Here is a 15938-nt window from a genome sequence, read left to right on the forward strand (position 1 = left end):
TAAACACTTACTAGATGTGAAAACTCTCTATAACTGTGTTTTCCAAACTGTGGGTTACATCCATGACAGAGTGGTTAAGTCAACTTAGCAGGAGACAGTAAGCATTTTTAAATGGAAAATAAAGAATCAAAGGAGATTGCACCAAGCAAAAGAAAGGAATACTTCAGGAATTTAAATTAGTTTTTTTTTTTTAAGATTTTATTTATTTGCGAGAGAGAGAATGAGAGACAGAGAGCATGGGAGCCTGATGTGGGACTCGATCCCGGGACTCCAGGATCATGACCTGAGCCGAAGGCAGTCGCTTAACCAACTGAGCCACCCAGGCGCCCTTAAATTACATTTTTATATACATGATTTAATGTACCTAGGTCATGATGTAAATTTCATTTCTTAATGTAGGTCACAGACAAAAACAGTGCCAAAAAAAAACCCAAAAAACAAAAAACAAACACTACTTCTTAAAGAGTAAATTAGTTCAACCACTGCTCCATGAATTTTTTTTGACAGTCATATATTCCCTATAAAGGAAAAATATCTGATGGACGCCTCTGCCCATGCAAAGCAGCTTCCCCTAGTTCACTGATCCAGCACCTCAGAGAAACAAGGAGGCTCAGGAACTGTAAGTACATTCTCCACTCCATTCTGCAACTTTTTGCAATCATCCTCCAAATTCACCAGCCCTCAGATGTTGCAAGTTGAGGCTTGGGGAATTTGCTCAGCAAATCACCCTAAGTCACCCTTGCGACAAGAAAGCGGAATTCAGAGCTCAGGAAAAAACCTGCGCCAGCTCCCCACTTGCAGGTCGCTTGGTTCCTGGGAACCGGCAATGGCACAGGTTAGGACAGACCTGGCCCTGGGACAGGCAGTCTCGCTAGGCCCCAAATTCCCTCCTTGCTGGTCACCTTGCTGCTCCTGCATCTTGTGGCTTCCCCCCCCCCCCCCCCGCACACACCTACGAAGGGACACGAGGACTAGGTTGCAGGTCTCAGTGGAGAGCATTATTCAATTTGTTTCAAAGCCCAACAATTTCTGCACTTAGCAAACTCCATTCTTCCCTCCCATCTCCAAATCCCAAGTTGCTTTGCCAACTTCAGGTTCAGGACCTGGCAATGTCATCTGAATGGCAATACAGAACAGAGTCTTCCAATTCAGACCCTCGCTGCCACTCACTAGCGTCCTCTACTGCTAGGACCTATGACCAAGAAAACACCCCATGCAGAGTGCCTTCCCTCTCCCAGCTTTGGCAGCCCGGTTTCCCACCAATTTCAGAGCTTCAGCTGCTTGCAAGACACCTATGTTTGGACGTCTTGGCAAATACGAACCTCTGCAGCCTGTCAATTGCTTCTCTCCAAAACACACATTTCCGATTTCTCGAGTTACCAACTACAGCAGTTCCAAGGCCCTGGCGTGTAATCAATTTCCACAAAGAATTAATTTCCATTCATCTCCTTCCTTCACCCTGCCCCTGTCAACAGATTATTTCAACAGTAATGCTTCTAAAATCCACCCCCTTTTCCATTTCCAGTTATCCCAGTCCAAGCTCTGAGCACTCCGCAACTATAACAGTTGACTGATCTGTCTCCGAACATTACTTTTACAAACCTTTCCAAACACCCTTTCATTACGTCACTCTCTGGCTCAAAAACCTTTCATGTCTCCCCAGTACACACAGGGTAAAGTGCAATTCCCCAGTCTGGCTTTCTAGGACTTTCACAATCTTAGCCATTGTTCCTCTCCATCTTTATCTCCTGCTCAGGAAACGTTCCCTCATCTGGCCAAGCCCATCTCCTGTCTCTCAGGAAAGCCATGTTCAATCGCACCTCAAGACCCATCTCAAGGGTCTCATGCTCCAGGAATACAGTGCTGGTGATTCCTGCCCATAGACCTCTTCTCTGAGTTTCAACAGCATCTCTGCTACACCCCGAATTTTGACAGTTAATTGTGCCTTATCTTGAGGTCTTATTTCACATGCTCAAGGCTTTCTGTCTCCTCCATGAGATTATAAACCCTGAAAGGAATCATTTCAGGTATCTTTTGCATCCTCCCTCACCGAGATAAACTGTTGGAACCCAGTCTCCTCTGGCACCTGTCACTTCTCCCTCTCTTGCCTTTGGGCCTTGGCCAGTGAGTTATTCTCAAAGTGCCTAACTTATTTCGTAACTTAGTACCCTCAATCCATTCCCCAACTCTAACCCTTCCTTTGATATTCCTCCTCCCCCCCCCTCCAGCATTTACAGTAATTTAGGCAGCCATAGCACATTAATTTGAACTTGAGCTCTCAAATCACTTCCACCCGGTCAGTAGGATTTCTGAGGCCTTAGATTTCTTGTCTGCCTCTTATCATCTCTCCCTGAGAGCCTGGCACGGTGCTGAGAACGCAGCAGCCCCTCAAAAGTACCTGTGGAGTTGAACTTAATTGCTGGTTCCCTGTGTTTCAAGTTCCTTGAGACCCGGAACCTCTGTTTACACAACACCTCAGGAGGGTGTCAAAAAAGCCTTCAATACCTGTTGATCACTCACTTTCAGGCAAACTGCACCAGAGACACTTTTCTAGAAAGAGGAGTGTAAAGAAGAGAGTGGTGGCCTGTAGGTAACCCTGCGCCTGGAGGCCTGACATCACGAAAACGCCTGCCTGGTGGAAATGTTCCAAAGCCACCGAGAACTGCCCAGGACCGCCTGAAATCAAGGAGGCAGGGGCACCCCCACCGTCTGGCAGGTGGGCTTCTTTAGCTTTCGGAGTCAATCCTAAAGTGAAGGCGCGGAGCCCTTAACTCCAAGACAGGGAAGAAAATTCTGCCTTTGAAATTGTTTGCACATGACCAACTCCCAGTCCAGGCCCCCCACCCGAGCACCCCACATGCCCACAGTGCCGCTTCCAAGCAGGGCCAGGGGCCTCCGGTGAGGAGAGGCAGGATTAAACCGCCTGGAAGGAAGTGGGGGTAGACAAAAGGGAACAGAAAGGGTGGGGGGCAGCCCCCCGAGGTGGAGGGTGTGTCGCCCCGCGCGTCCGGGAGCCCGGCACTCGCCCGCTCGCTCGCTCGCTCGCTCGGTGGAGTGGGCAGGAACGCGCGGGGCGCCGGGAGGGCTGGGCTGCCGGCCCAGCCGGAAAGGGTCAGGGAGGGGGCAGGTCAGTCTCCGTCGGAGAGGCGACTCCGGACAAGCGCTCCAAGTTGGGGAGGGGGTGCCTCTGCGAGCGCCCGCGGCGGGCAAGATAAACAAGGCGGCGCACGGGAGAGCGGGCGGCCACCCCCCACCCAGCCAGCGCGGGCACTGGCACTGCCGCAGCGCCCCCGCGCCCCGACCGGCCGCTAACCCGGCGGCGCCCGCCTCCCGGGCCCTCAGGCCGCCGGCCCGGCCCCCGCGGGCGTGCGGAGCGTGGGAAGTTCCCGGGCCGCCCCCGTCCCCGGGCTGCAGCGCCGCGAGGTCCCCGCGCAGCTCACCTCGCCCCGCCACGAGCAGCAGCGCGGGCCGGGCAGCTCCCGCTCGGACAGCTCGGCTTGGCTCGGGGCTGCAGCTGCCGCGGCCCCTGCCCGCCCACCCGGCGCGGCCCACCGCCCCGCTCCGCTCCGGCCGCCCGCCCGCCGAGGCTCCGTTCGCGCCCACCTGGCCGGCCTGCCCTCCCTCTCCGGGACACTGCGCTCACGTACGCGGCCGCGGCCACAACCCGGCCCGGATTCCCCGCCCGGGAAGGGAGCGGAGGAGCGCGCCAGCCAGCGAGCGAACGAGCGAGCCTCGGGGACACACCCCCGCCCGCCCGGCCCCCTCCCCAGCCACAGGCGCCGCGCGCGCACGCGGCCTGCGCGCCCCCGCCCGCCTCGCGCCCCCGCGGCCTCCTCACACACCCACCGCGCGCCGGGGATACACACCCCCGGCCGCTCGTAGACAGTGGGCGCTCAATAAGTGCCCGAGCGACTCCTCACGCACATGCGCACTTGAACCTGACCGAGTTGTGACACCCCGCCACCCCCACCCCAAAATCGGAACCGGCGGCTGCAGCCCCAAACCAAACTTGAGTGTTTGCCTTTTTTCACTGACCCGCAAACCGAGCCAAAGTTTCTTGCTGTTGTTTTTCCAGGCCTGGCTCCGGGATGGGCTTCTCCGTGAGGCCGAGCTCGCCCCAGGGCGGGAAAGGAAGCCAGAGAGCTCTGGGCGCCAAGGACGGGAGTTTGGCGGGGGCGATAGAGACCCAGGCCGCGCAGCCGGTACCCGCTCCGAGCGCAAGCGAAAGCGCGAGAGGGAGGGAGCGTTGGAACCAACCTTTCCATCTCCTTTTTGGGTTAATGGTTTCTTCTCCATTTTATGACATTTTACTCGATTTTTACCCGTTCGTAGTTGTAAAGTGAGGTGTTATTTACTCTTTCTGGAATTAAATGAAAGAAAGTTAACTATTAGCTTTCAGCCCTTATGTAAACGATACCAGTTGCTTTTGGCACCGTTAGGCTCTGGCTTTTGTATAATTTGTAACAAGGAGAATTGAAGCTGTTCCATTGTGTTGCTCTATGTTTTTCAGAGATAAGACCACAGAGTTACAACGGTATTGAGGGGCCCCAGTGTCTATAGGTATGGGTAATATACATTTATATTCAAGTAAATGTAAGGAATAGAAGAAATAATTCCCCTCCCTCCAAAAGTTTTAAATAGTTTTGGACATACTTGTTGCACTTCTTCAACTTGAGGTATGCTGTTTTTCTTGCAGGGAGGCAGTGGGGTGTGTTCTGGAAAGGACTAAACTTTGCAGTCAGACAAGCCTGGTTTGCAATCCTGATTTTACTGCCTTATCTTTGTGATAGCAGATTTTTATCTCTCTGAACCTCAGCTGCTTTATCTGTAAGCTGAAATAGAAAACATAGGTATAGTGCCTAGCTCATACCAAATAAGCAATATTGTTTCCTTTCCCTCTTCTCCCACCATTAGTTACATAAGAAAAATATCAAAGTAGAACCAAATTCTTACAGGACATACGTTTTCAACTGGGGGCGATTTTGCCCCCAGGAGACATTAGCAACGTCTGGACACAAGGGGGGGCGGTGGTTTACAGAGGAGGGGAGAAGTGCTGCTCGCATCTAACTATGCTGCTAAAAACACCCTGCAATGCACAAGACAGCCCCACACAACTAAGAATTACCTGGTCTAAAATGTCAGGAGTACCACTGTTGAGAAATCCTGCTCTAGGATAATTCTGCTCTCAAATAGTTCACCAAAGACTGATTCTACCTTTCAACTCTCATCCTCAAGGAAACATTCTTGTTTTGAATTTAAAAGAACAAGAATGAAGCCACGGTAGGGATCACAGCAATTCTATTAATGCACAAAAACCTTTCCTTAACATGAAAATGCAGATTCGAATTTTACATTTTATTAAAAGAGTATTTTAGTAAATTAACAATAACGTATGCTCCCTTGTTCTTAAGGTATTTTATATATTATGTATTACTACGGTTTATAAATAGATTAACGTTCTTTTTTCCCTTATGCCTCAAACAATGTATACTCAACCTCTCTGCTAAGTTCCTCACTTATCCTGACGTTTGTAATATAGTCCCTGCCCGCAAGCAACATACAGCCCAGTTGAAAGTGGATTCTTGCATATGCAACAATTAAGGAACAATACAAGATAGCATATAATTAAGCTTTAATTGCTGCACCCAGACTAAGGTGGCTCAGAGGAAAGGGAGGTGAGTTCGGCCGCTACAGCCCAGCACTGCCTATTTGGCAGAGGTGTTCGGTAAATGTTCATTGAATAATATGAAATAGTGAAAGCTTTTTACACGAGGTAGGACTCCAACTAGCATATAAACTCCATTACAGTGCGTCAACTGCTAGATTTTGTAAAGGGATGTTGGTGCTGGGCTGAGTTTATTTTTCTTAAAACATCTAGTTCAAACTTGTAACTAAACCTCTATATTTCCCCAAATGATTGAACTTTAATAAAATGGAAACAATCATTCATTTGACAAATATGTGAGTTCCTGCTGTGTGCAAAGTGAACCAAAAGAATCTCTTAAGTTTGAACAGAACCCGCTGCTTATGCTGTTTGAGACAGTCTTGTGAACCCAGGCCAGCAAAAGGCATGTGCCCTCTCCCAATGTGCGTGCCGCACGCATACCCCTTTCCTCGGCAGGTACATACTTGCACAGTATGCATTCCAGAGTTTTGCACGTTAACACAGACTCGGAGAGAACTTCCCATCACAAACAGCCATTACCAAACACATACCCAGCACTTAGCACCCTCACAAAGAATCCAGGCCCTGTCCTAAAGACACACTGAATAGCATACACATTACACAAAGCAAATTGTAGAAAGACTACCTTGTTGGTTTGCCATCTTGACTCCCCTATGACTAGAGCTTACCCTTCCTGGAGACTGTCCCGTCCTAGAACTGCCCTTCACCTTGCTTCCTCCCATACCCTAGCCCCCTATTACAATGCAGGCATCTTGGACCTCTTTCCCATCAAAGTCATTAGCTTCTTGGAGAGCATCTCCCATGAGCTGAGGTTAAGCAAAGCAGACCCCGGCTCTGCCTCTCATTATATGGACACATTTATAAGTGATTTTTAGGGCAGTATGAGTCTGAGATTGCCACTATCCCCAATCCCCTGATGTAACTGCTTCCAGCCTCGCCAACCCCCACCTCCCACCCCCCACCCCCATTCATTCTTTACTATGGCCTCTTTCCTCTGCTTGAAACGTTTCAAAGGCTTCCCATAGCTTTTATAATAAAGTCCCAGCAATGCTCATTCGGATCCTTCATGGTATGGCTTCTAATTAATTCTCCAGCCACTACCTGCCTCTCTGCTTCTGCCCCCTTCACTCTGCACTCCAAACATGCCACACAGAACTTTTGTCCTCTGCCTGAACAGACTTTTTCTTTACTTGATACATGCTCTTTTCTCTGCCTAGAACACTCTCCACCCCTCTCTCACCTCTTTACCTGACTATCCCTACTCATTCTTCAGGAATCAGCTTAGCTAGCACTTTCTCGAGCCTCCAAGACTGAATCAGGTGCCTCCCCTTTGTGTCCAATAGCACCCTATACTTTCCCCCATTGCACTGTCCTGAGATCTCCTTTCTCTTGTCCTAATCCCCTATAATCCCCTCAACCTTCTATGAGACCGAGGAGCAGGTCTTGTTCTCCATTGAATACCCAACATTTGGCACAGTGCCTGGCCTGTAGTAGGCACTTGCTAAACATTGATTAATAATGAATTGCTAGTTGGACCGGGGAAATGATGGGAGCTATTCCATCCATGGTCTGGGCAATCCCTGACCCAAAGCATGCCTCAGATGCTCAGTAGACTCCAGGGCTGGTGAAGACTTTGTAACCATTTATTTAGAACAGGATGAGACCTATGGAATGAACTGAGTCCTCAGGTTCCACTCCCACCACAGCCTTATTTTATACCTAACCTGGCCTCCTGAGCTCCAGACTCTTGTCACCAATTAATCACCTACCTGACATCTCCACTTGGGTGTCTAACAAGATCTCAAATGTACCATGTCCAAAACCAGACTTCTGATTTCCCTCCAAAATCTCCTTCTCCCCATCTTAGTAAATGCCAATTCCATTTTTGTCCGTCGCTCAGGAAACAAACAGACAAAAACTTGGAGTCATCCTTAACTCCTTACTTTTTCTCATGCCCCACATTCAATCTACCAGAAAATCCTCTTGGTTCTGTCTATGAAATATACCCAGAATCTGGTTCTGTCCCCCGCCCCCCATTTCCAACACTACTCCCCCAGCCAGACCACTACCTCCCTGACCTGGACTTCCACAAGAGGCTCCTAACTGGTCTCCCTGCTTTTTCTCTTGCCTCCCTACTCAACACCATGGCAACCAGAGTGATCCTTTTAAAACCTAAGTCAGATCACATCACTATTCTGCTCAAAACCTTCAGTGGCTTCCCACCTCCCTCACTATAAGGTCCTACCTAGTCTTGCCCCAGGCAACTCTCTGGCCCCACTGCCCGCCACTCTTCCCTGGCTCACTCCGGGCCAGCCACATTGGCTCCCTTGCTGTTCTTAGACCCGCTTCCAAAGCAACCTTTCCAAGGCTATTCCTTTAGGTTGGAATGATCTTCCTCCAGATACCCATATGACTTGCTCCATCCATCACTTGATTCAGGTCCCTGTTCAAATGCACTCATTTGAAAAAGACAGTCTCTGGCTAACCTATCTAAAATAGTACCACCCACCTATCCCTTGGCCCTGCTTTAGTTTTCTTCCTAGCACTTGTCATCACCTGACAGCCTGTCTCCATCCACTCGACTACAGGTTTAAGGACAGTAGAGACTATTTTTTGTTTCCTGCTATATCCGCAGCTTCTAAAACAGTGTCTAGCATATAATCAACTTTCAAGAAATAATCATGAATTCAGGGTCTGTTTAGACTACCACAAAGTTACCCCCGAACCAGGTCCCTATCCACTGCTTTAGTCCCACTGAATCCCTCCAGAATTTAGCTGTCCTATAGGAGGGCATCAAGATCCCAACTGCCCCATTGTTTGCCACCTGCTTCTCATCCACTTACACTAGGGACTTCTTCTTTTTTTTTTTTTTTTAAAGATTTTATTTATTTATTTGACAGAGACAGAGACAGCGAAAGCAGGAACACAAGCAGGGGGAGTGGGAGAGGGAGAAGCAGGCTTCCCGCCGAGCCGGGAGCCCGATGTGGGACTCAATCCCAGGACCCTGGGATCATGACCTGAGCCGAAGGCAGTCGCCCAACCAACTGAGCCACCCAGGCGCCCTACACTATGGACTTCTATTACCTCTATGATACACGGTGTTAAACACAGCTTCCATATCACAACCTCAGACGAGGCTATGGGTTCAAATGAAAAGGAGAATACTGCTAATTCTGCATTTGTAACATATTTTATGCTTTTCTTTTGATTGAGAAAAGGCACAATATATCCCAGTAGACAAAAACAGGCCCAGCATGTATTTAGCATTTTCATTAACAAGGCACAAAACTCAGAAACTCCAAAGAGACAGTAGTATTCGGGTATGCCTACGGCAAATGCAGTCCTCTCTCTGATCTACTCAATCTGCAAGGCTTTCCTGGAGAAGGTGGGCTTTACATTTCATTAAAGAGAAAGGATTGATAGGTTGCAAGTAGGTTGTTCAAAGCTTAAGGGTATCCCTGGAACAGCTTGCTTAGATCTGCATAGCCACGCTTTCGAGCAAACAAGTCCTCACACGTGTAAAGATACCCACAGATACACCCCGCTGCATAAACACCCAGATCTGTGCCTACTTCCTCCCAGCTCTAAAACTCCGTGAATATGAGCAAGAGTACATAATCAAAAGGAGGAAAAAATGAGCTGGCTTTAGGAACATGGACCATAAAGCCCTATGACTCTGGGTATTCAAGAATGTGTAAGCCCAGGCCAGCTCTCTGTGCACATCTGGTTTTTCCTTTTATGCTTCTGTGATTTCTATGACACAGGAAATCCATTCTGGAACAACACTGTCTGCTTTCTAGTGAGTGCATTAAAAATGGGGATTAAAAGTATGTTTATCTCACTGTTCAGAGCAGGAAGATAAAATCCAGAACAGGACCATTTTGAGGGTGGACCAACTCCAGCTCATCCTACACTGCGCCCCAGGGGAGGTGCTAGTAACTGAGACCAGAGGCGTGCAAGTCCGAGGAAAAAAAATTTCTGTACAGGCTTAAGACTATCTAGACGTGGCTCTCACTGTGAAGCATACCAGGTACAGGAAAATACCACATGGTGAAAATACCCATTCAGCTCAACTCAACGAATACTATTAAACACTAAATCCTAACTGGAGTCCTCCTCCGTTAGGCTTCCACACTATAACCTCTGTAATAATAGTCTTCTCAGAGAAAGTCCTTAAAATGGGCTGAAGCAGCCAGCTTTTCCCACCCATAGGAGAGATAACAGAGCTATTTAAGAGATAAACCTTAGATAAGGTGGGAAAGGACAGGAGGCATTAGACTGCAAAAGTCAAGAGGACCCGGTCATGCCTTGCGGTTGCGGGGAGCCTGAAGTCACCTCGACCCCTAGATTACAAATGTTACTAGAAAAACAGATTGGGGACAGTCCAAAGAGAGAGAGCAGGGATCAAGCAAAGGCAAGACAACCAGTCAGAAGCAAAGGATTGCCGGAAAGTATACACTGTGAAGGCCCACCCATGCCTGCCTCTATTTCATTTTCTTGGGTTCCAATCAACAATAATAATTACTTTCCTGCCCCATGTTTTTGTTATGTAACTTTGCCCTTAAGGCTTCTACTCTTACTTTCCCTGTCGTGGTAGTAGGACCCCCAGTCCCCTAGAGAAGGGGCTACTGGCCTTTTCTCTAGTGAACTTACTGGAGTTTCATTTTTGCCAAGATGTTAAACTTCATCCCCTCAAATACATTCCATTTTGTTCACTAGCCTCATATAAGGATTCTGCCATTCTTCGTTACTCCTCTGTAGGACCAAACTCCTGCCCAAGGCAGGTGTGCCTGCCACAATCCAGACCACCCAGATCGTCAGGAAAGGCTCAGACCCTGGTTAACTCCCATACGGAGGAACAATCATGAAGGAGTACCATAGTTCGTGACAAGTGAAACACAATGGGTACGGGATTTGCACCCACTCTATATACCATGGAATGGCAGCACCATAAACACTGGGAAATACTAACAATTTCCACAGGGCCACACCAGTGATGAGCTTATCACTAACCACTGCCCAGGATTTGGGGTTGATCAACTGAATGACTTTTTTTTTTAAAGATTTTATTTATTTATTTGATAGAGAGAGAAAGAGTGAGAGAGCACAAGCAGGAGGAGTGGCAGAGGGAGAGGGAAAAGCAGGCTCCCTGCTGAGCAGGGAACCCCGATGTGGGGCTCGATCCCAGGACCCTGAGATCATGACCTGAGCCGAAGGCAGAGCTTAACCGACTGAGCCACCCAGGAGCCCCCTGAATGACTTTTTGATAAACAAAATGAAAAGATTTTTTTTTTTAAAGATTTTATTTATTTATTTGACAGAGACAGTGAGAGCAGGAACACAAGCAGGGGGAGTGGGAGAGGGAGACAGGGAGCCCGATGTGGGACTCGATCCCAGGACTCTGGGATCATAACCTGAGCCGAAGGCAGACGCTTAACGACTGAGCCACCCAGGCACCCATGAAAAGATTTTTTAAATCTCCATAAACCCATAAGCCAATCACACAAAAGCCCAAAAAGCATGCTTCTAAAGGCATTTTAAACGCTGCCAATTACTTTATGACAATTTCTGGCTCTTGTGAATTGAACATGAGGCACTGTTCCCTATTTGTACCAAACATGTTACTGTATTTGCAGTCAGCACAATTTCTTACATCTCTCATAGGTTGGCCTCCATCAGCATCCAGTGGGATGTCAACTTCACAAGACCAGTTTGTAAGACCCTAGAAGCAAAAAGGGATTGATACACATCATTTAATTCCCTCTCATGTTTCAGCATAGATAGCAAGGTCTGAAACTTAGATTCTCCTTCAACTTTAATTTTTCCAAGTTCAAATCATTTACTGACGAAACTTTCTCTTTTCACACACCAGCGTAAATTAATTTAGATGAAAAGAATGGGGCTTCCTGCTCTTTGGTTTTCTGGAGAAAGTCAAACAAACACTTGCTCATAATCTTACTTTGATAATGTATCCAGTTCCACACAGATTTTCTTAAGCTACAATTCAGCTAGCTTTAGGCCACATCCTGTGTTAATAATCCTTATAATACATTGGAGTAGAAATCATGTGAATTAATAAAATCCTGTTCAATTACTTTTTTGCATTATGCACCTAGTAACACTGATTTTCTCATACTTGTTTTATTCTTTTTAAAAGATTTTTATTTTTTTATTTTTTTATTTGAGAGAGAGAGCAGTAGGAGGGGCAGAGGGATAGGGAATCTCAAGCAGACTCTGCACTGAGCATGGAGCCTGATGCAGGGTTCAGTCTCACCACCCAGAGATCACAACCTGAGCCGAAACCATGAGTGGGATGCTCAACCAGCTGAGCCACTGAGGCTTTTAGATATGACCGGTCTCAATCTTCTCATAAACTGTTGAATCACCAAATCTCAAACTTCTCCTTCTGATAGTATAATTGATATGTCTCAGATTACTCCAACAATCTTACAGGCGGGAGGGTTTTCAGTTATTTAGCAACTGGGTTTTCAGTCATTTAGCACCCAAACAGGGGAGTGAAATCTGCCATATATGAAAACCAGCTTTCTATCCACACCCAGACCGTTCTAGGTTGTTATTTCTTGGATATTTCTACTCTTCCTTCATGGCTTACCTTCTGATCTAAACTAATCAAGAGAATCCCTGGGGCGCCTGGGTGGCTCAGTTGGTTAGGCGACTGCCTTCGGCTCAGGTCATGATCCTGGAGTCCCGGGATCGAATCCCGGGATCGAGTCCCGCATCGAGTCCCGCATCAAGTCCCGGATCGAGTCCCGCATCGAGTCCCGGATCGAGTCCCGCATCGAGTCCCGGATCGAGTCCCGCATCGAGTCCCGCATCGGGCTCCCTGCTCATTGGGGAGTCTGCTTCTCCCTCTGACCCTCCTCCCTCTCATGCTCTCTGTCTCTCATTCTCTCTCTTGCAAATAAATAAAATCTTAAAAAAAAAAAGGGGGGGGGGAATCCCTGAAATATGCTAGCCAATAATCGGCCAGGCTTCTTTGACATGACTACTGAGAGCCAAAATGGCTGGAAATCATTACTATCATGGACTTTAGCAACCACTGGCACCCCTGCCAGTATGCTAACCCACCCCTTGCTAAAGGGAAGTTATTACTGTCACTCTGATGTCTTCTATGTTTTCGGGAAAAGGTGAGATGCTATAGCGCCTTCAGTTAGCTGGAGCAGTGATGAAATGCTGATGGCAGACCTGTGAAATTGGGTGACAGACCCAGGAGAAAAACAAATTCAATTCAAAAATGCCTTGAAAATAATGCAAGTCTTCGTTGAGATTCTCTTGAGGCGGAATCCAGGGAAGAATGTCATCCCACCACACACAACAAAGCTTCCAGAAATCCTCTTTTTGAATATCTGTCCCCTACCTCCCACTAACAGCTGTCTCTCTCTCCTTCTCTTCGTCTCTTCCACTGCCCTCAACCATGTTCTCTTTGCTTCCTTACTACCACTTCCCCTTTCTCTCCTCCCTCAAGTGGAGAAATAAGCCTACTCTTGACTTCTGTCTCTTAACTTTGTCAAAGACCTAGCAGCTGACTGAGCTAGCCAAGAATCCTTCCCCTGGAAGTCAAGGAATGGCAAGGGATTGGTATTGTATACATTTACATTTCAATTTTTTTTCTTTTTTTTTTAAAGATTTTATTTATTTATTTGAGACAGAGAATGAGAGACAGAGAGCATGAGAGGGAGGAGGGTCAGAGGGAGAAGCAGACTCCCTGCCGAGCAGGGAGCCCGATGCGGGACTCGATCCCGGGACTCCAGGATCATGACCTGAGCCAAAGGCAGTCGCTTAACCAACTGAGCCACCCAGGTGCCCCTCAATTTTTTTTTTTCTTTTTTTTTTCATGACAGCAGTATCAGGCCAGATCCAGTCTCCCTGCTGAGTTCCCAAGGAATGCACACAGGGCCTCTAAAGTTTTATCCCCAGACCCTTAGAATAGTTGACAAAGGATGGGAAGGACCATTCTTTCCTGCTTTCCTTGGACCACTGACCACCTTTTGCTTGGTGACCTAGCTAGCTGTCCATCACCAGAATTGTTCCGGAGGAAGAAGAATGATCTGTCTCTAAGATTCTGTGATTCTAAATGCCCCTGCTCCTTGCAGTTCAATGTCCTGTCCTCATTACCTCTTTAAAACTGACCGTTCACCTTCCTCTCTTTTAACTTTAATCAATAGAGGAGAGTTGACCCTTGAACAACACGGGTTTGAACTGCATGGGTCAACTTACGAGCAGATTTTTCCCCATAAATATATGTACAGTATCATAAATGCCTTTTCTCTTCCTTATGATTTTCTTAATAACATTTTCCTTTCTCTGGCTTACTTTATTGTAAGAATATACTATATAATACATATAACATACAAAATATGTGTTAATCAACTTATTATGTTATCGGTAAGGCGTCCTAGGCCATCAGGTTTCAGGAAGTCAAAAGTTATTCACGGAGTTTTTACTTTGAGGGGTACCAGGTGGGGGTGAGAGGGTGGGGGGGTTGGCACCCTTAACCCTCATGTTGTTCCAAGTCAACTGTAGTTGTTATTGGTCCCTCTTTATTTACCATCTCACTAAAAGCCTTCTAAGAATCTCATCTCGGAACTCTGTCTTATCCTCTTCATGATTCAGACCGTCACAATATTCCAAAGTTGAATGTTATCTGTCCAACTTCTAATTTGGGTTTGTTGAATTGTGTCCTGTTTATCATACAATAATATTGAGGAAGAATTCTATTTTCTTCTGTCTACCCACATCCATGGGACTCACACTTGGTATGACTCATGGGAACTAGAATACTTAAGAAGTGATAGTTGTGGCAAGCACCCAACTTCCATTATTTTCTGAGGGATAAATAAATAATACTGTGCCAAACCTATTAGACAGGCCTCTCTTTGGAGACAAGTGATAGGAACTCAATTCATGCTAGCTTAAGCAAAAAAATGAATTTGTTGGCTCACTTAACTGGGAAATCCGGGAGTTTGTTCTGGACACAGACACAGCTAGGCCCCAGGTTGAAACGAAGTTGCTAGGGTTTGTGCTCTAAACCTCTCACTTCTGGTTGCCCCTTCCTACTAGTCCCAGTCTTCCCTATTTCAAAGGAGCTCCCACCGCCCCCTGCAAAAAGAGCTTCTTTCATAGGCTTGGGAAGACTGTTGCTGGCAGCTACCAACTGTGTCATCCCAATTTAGCAAAAGCAGCAGAACGCAAAATTTCTCCCTTGGTATTCATATACTAGTTCCAGGGAGAGACTAATTGATTCTTAGTTAAAATGCCCACCCTTTGGACCACTGTTGCCAGAGGAATAGGACTATGGTTTTGAGCCTAAATAAAACCACAGGAAATAGAGGACTTAAGCCCAAAGGAATGAATGCTGGACAGAGAAAATGACCTCTGTCCACTACGGGAATGGAGAGGGAAGGACCCATTCGGGAGTGAAAGGATTTGTGTTCCTGTGCTCTTTTTACTAGTTGTGTGATTGCTGACAAGCCCCTTCGTCTTTTTGAGCCTCAATTCCTCACATATAAAATGGTTCCATGGTAGTTACCAGTACAATATTAAATTACATGTTACAGTGTCTGCATGCTGGTACCAACTGAATTTTCAGATAATAAAAAACGGAGTTGAAGACGGCATTACAACAGTGCCGGCCCCCTCTCCTCTATTTTTATGCGAGTACATTTATGGAGCACTTTACATTTTACGAAAAGCTCTTTCATCTACCACACAAGTTGGTAGAAGCCCAAGAAGCTGGAATGCTTAGAATACAGACTAAAATTAACTTATTTGTGTAACTGCAGCCACACGCTGATACGCAAAATATATGACGATACTGCAAATGAATCATTTCCTGGATTAAGAAAAGTATCAGAGACTCACTCAGGGACAACACGCACGCCGGCATGCACCTCACGAGGCAGGGCTCCCTATGAGCACGTAGGCACAGCCCTCTCCTCTGGGGAGCCCACTCTAGGGTTAAGGAGTTTCAGGGCCAAAGGATTGCAGGCCAGCACCCTTTCCCAACATGTGTGTGTGAGAGACACAGAGAGAGAGAGAGAGAGAGAGAAGGGTGGAGGCGGGAGGTGGGAGGAGGAGGGAGCACTGAGCAGACTAGGAAATTTTAAAAAACACACCAAAAAACAAGCAAAAACTGTCCAGTGCGTCTGCAGCTGGACCCTTCCAGGAACGCAGCCGCCTTGGCACCTTCGCGGCGGTTCCCTCCTTCCGCCCACTCCTGCTCCAGCCGCTC

General features: G+C 47.3%; 1 long non-coding RNA gene across 1 annotated transcript; it reads right to left on the bottom strand.

The window, feature by feature from the left end:
- Positions 1-3993: 3993 nt before the first annotated feature.
- On the bottom strand, positions 3994-15696 carry LOC145719053 (uncharacterized). Its single transcript, XR_014142159.1, has 4 exons — positions 15569-15696; positions 11340-11408; positions 4654-4832; positions 3994-4360 (listed from the first exon to the last, which is right to left on the bottom strand). It is a non-coding gene; the product is annotated as an uncharacterized LOC145719053 (long non-coding RNA).
- Between the last annotated feature and the right edge of the window lie 242 nt (positions 15697-15938).

This window comes from Leptonychotes weddellii, chromosome 2 (genome assembly GCF_054177405.1).
Source record: "Leptonychotes weddellii isolate Sample4059 chromosome 2, ASM5417740v2, whole genome shotgun sequence".
Lineage (NCBI taxonomy): Eukaryota > Metazoa > Chordata > Mammalia > Carnivora > Phocidae > Leptonychotes > Leptonychotes weddellii.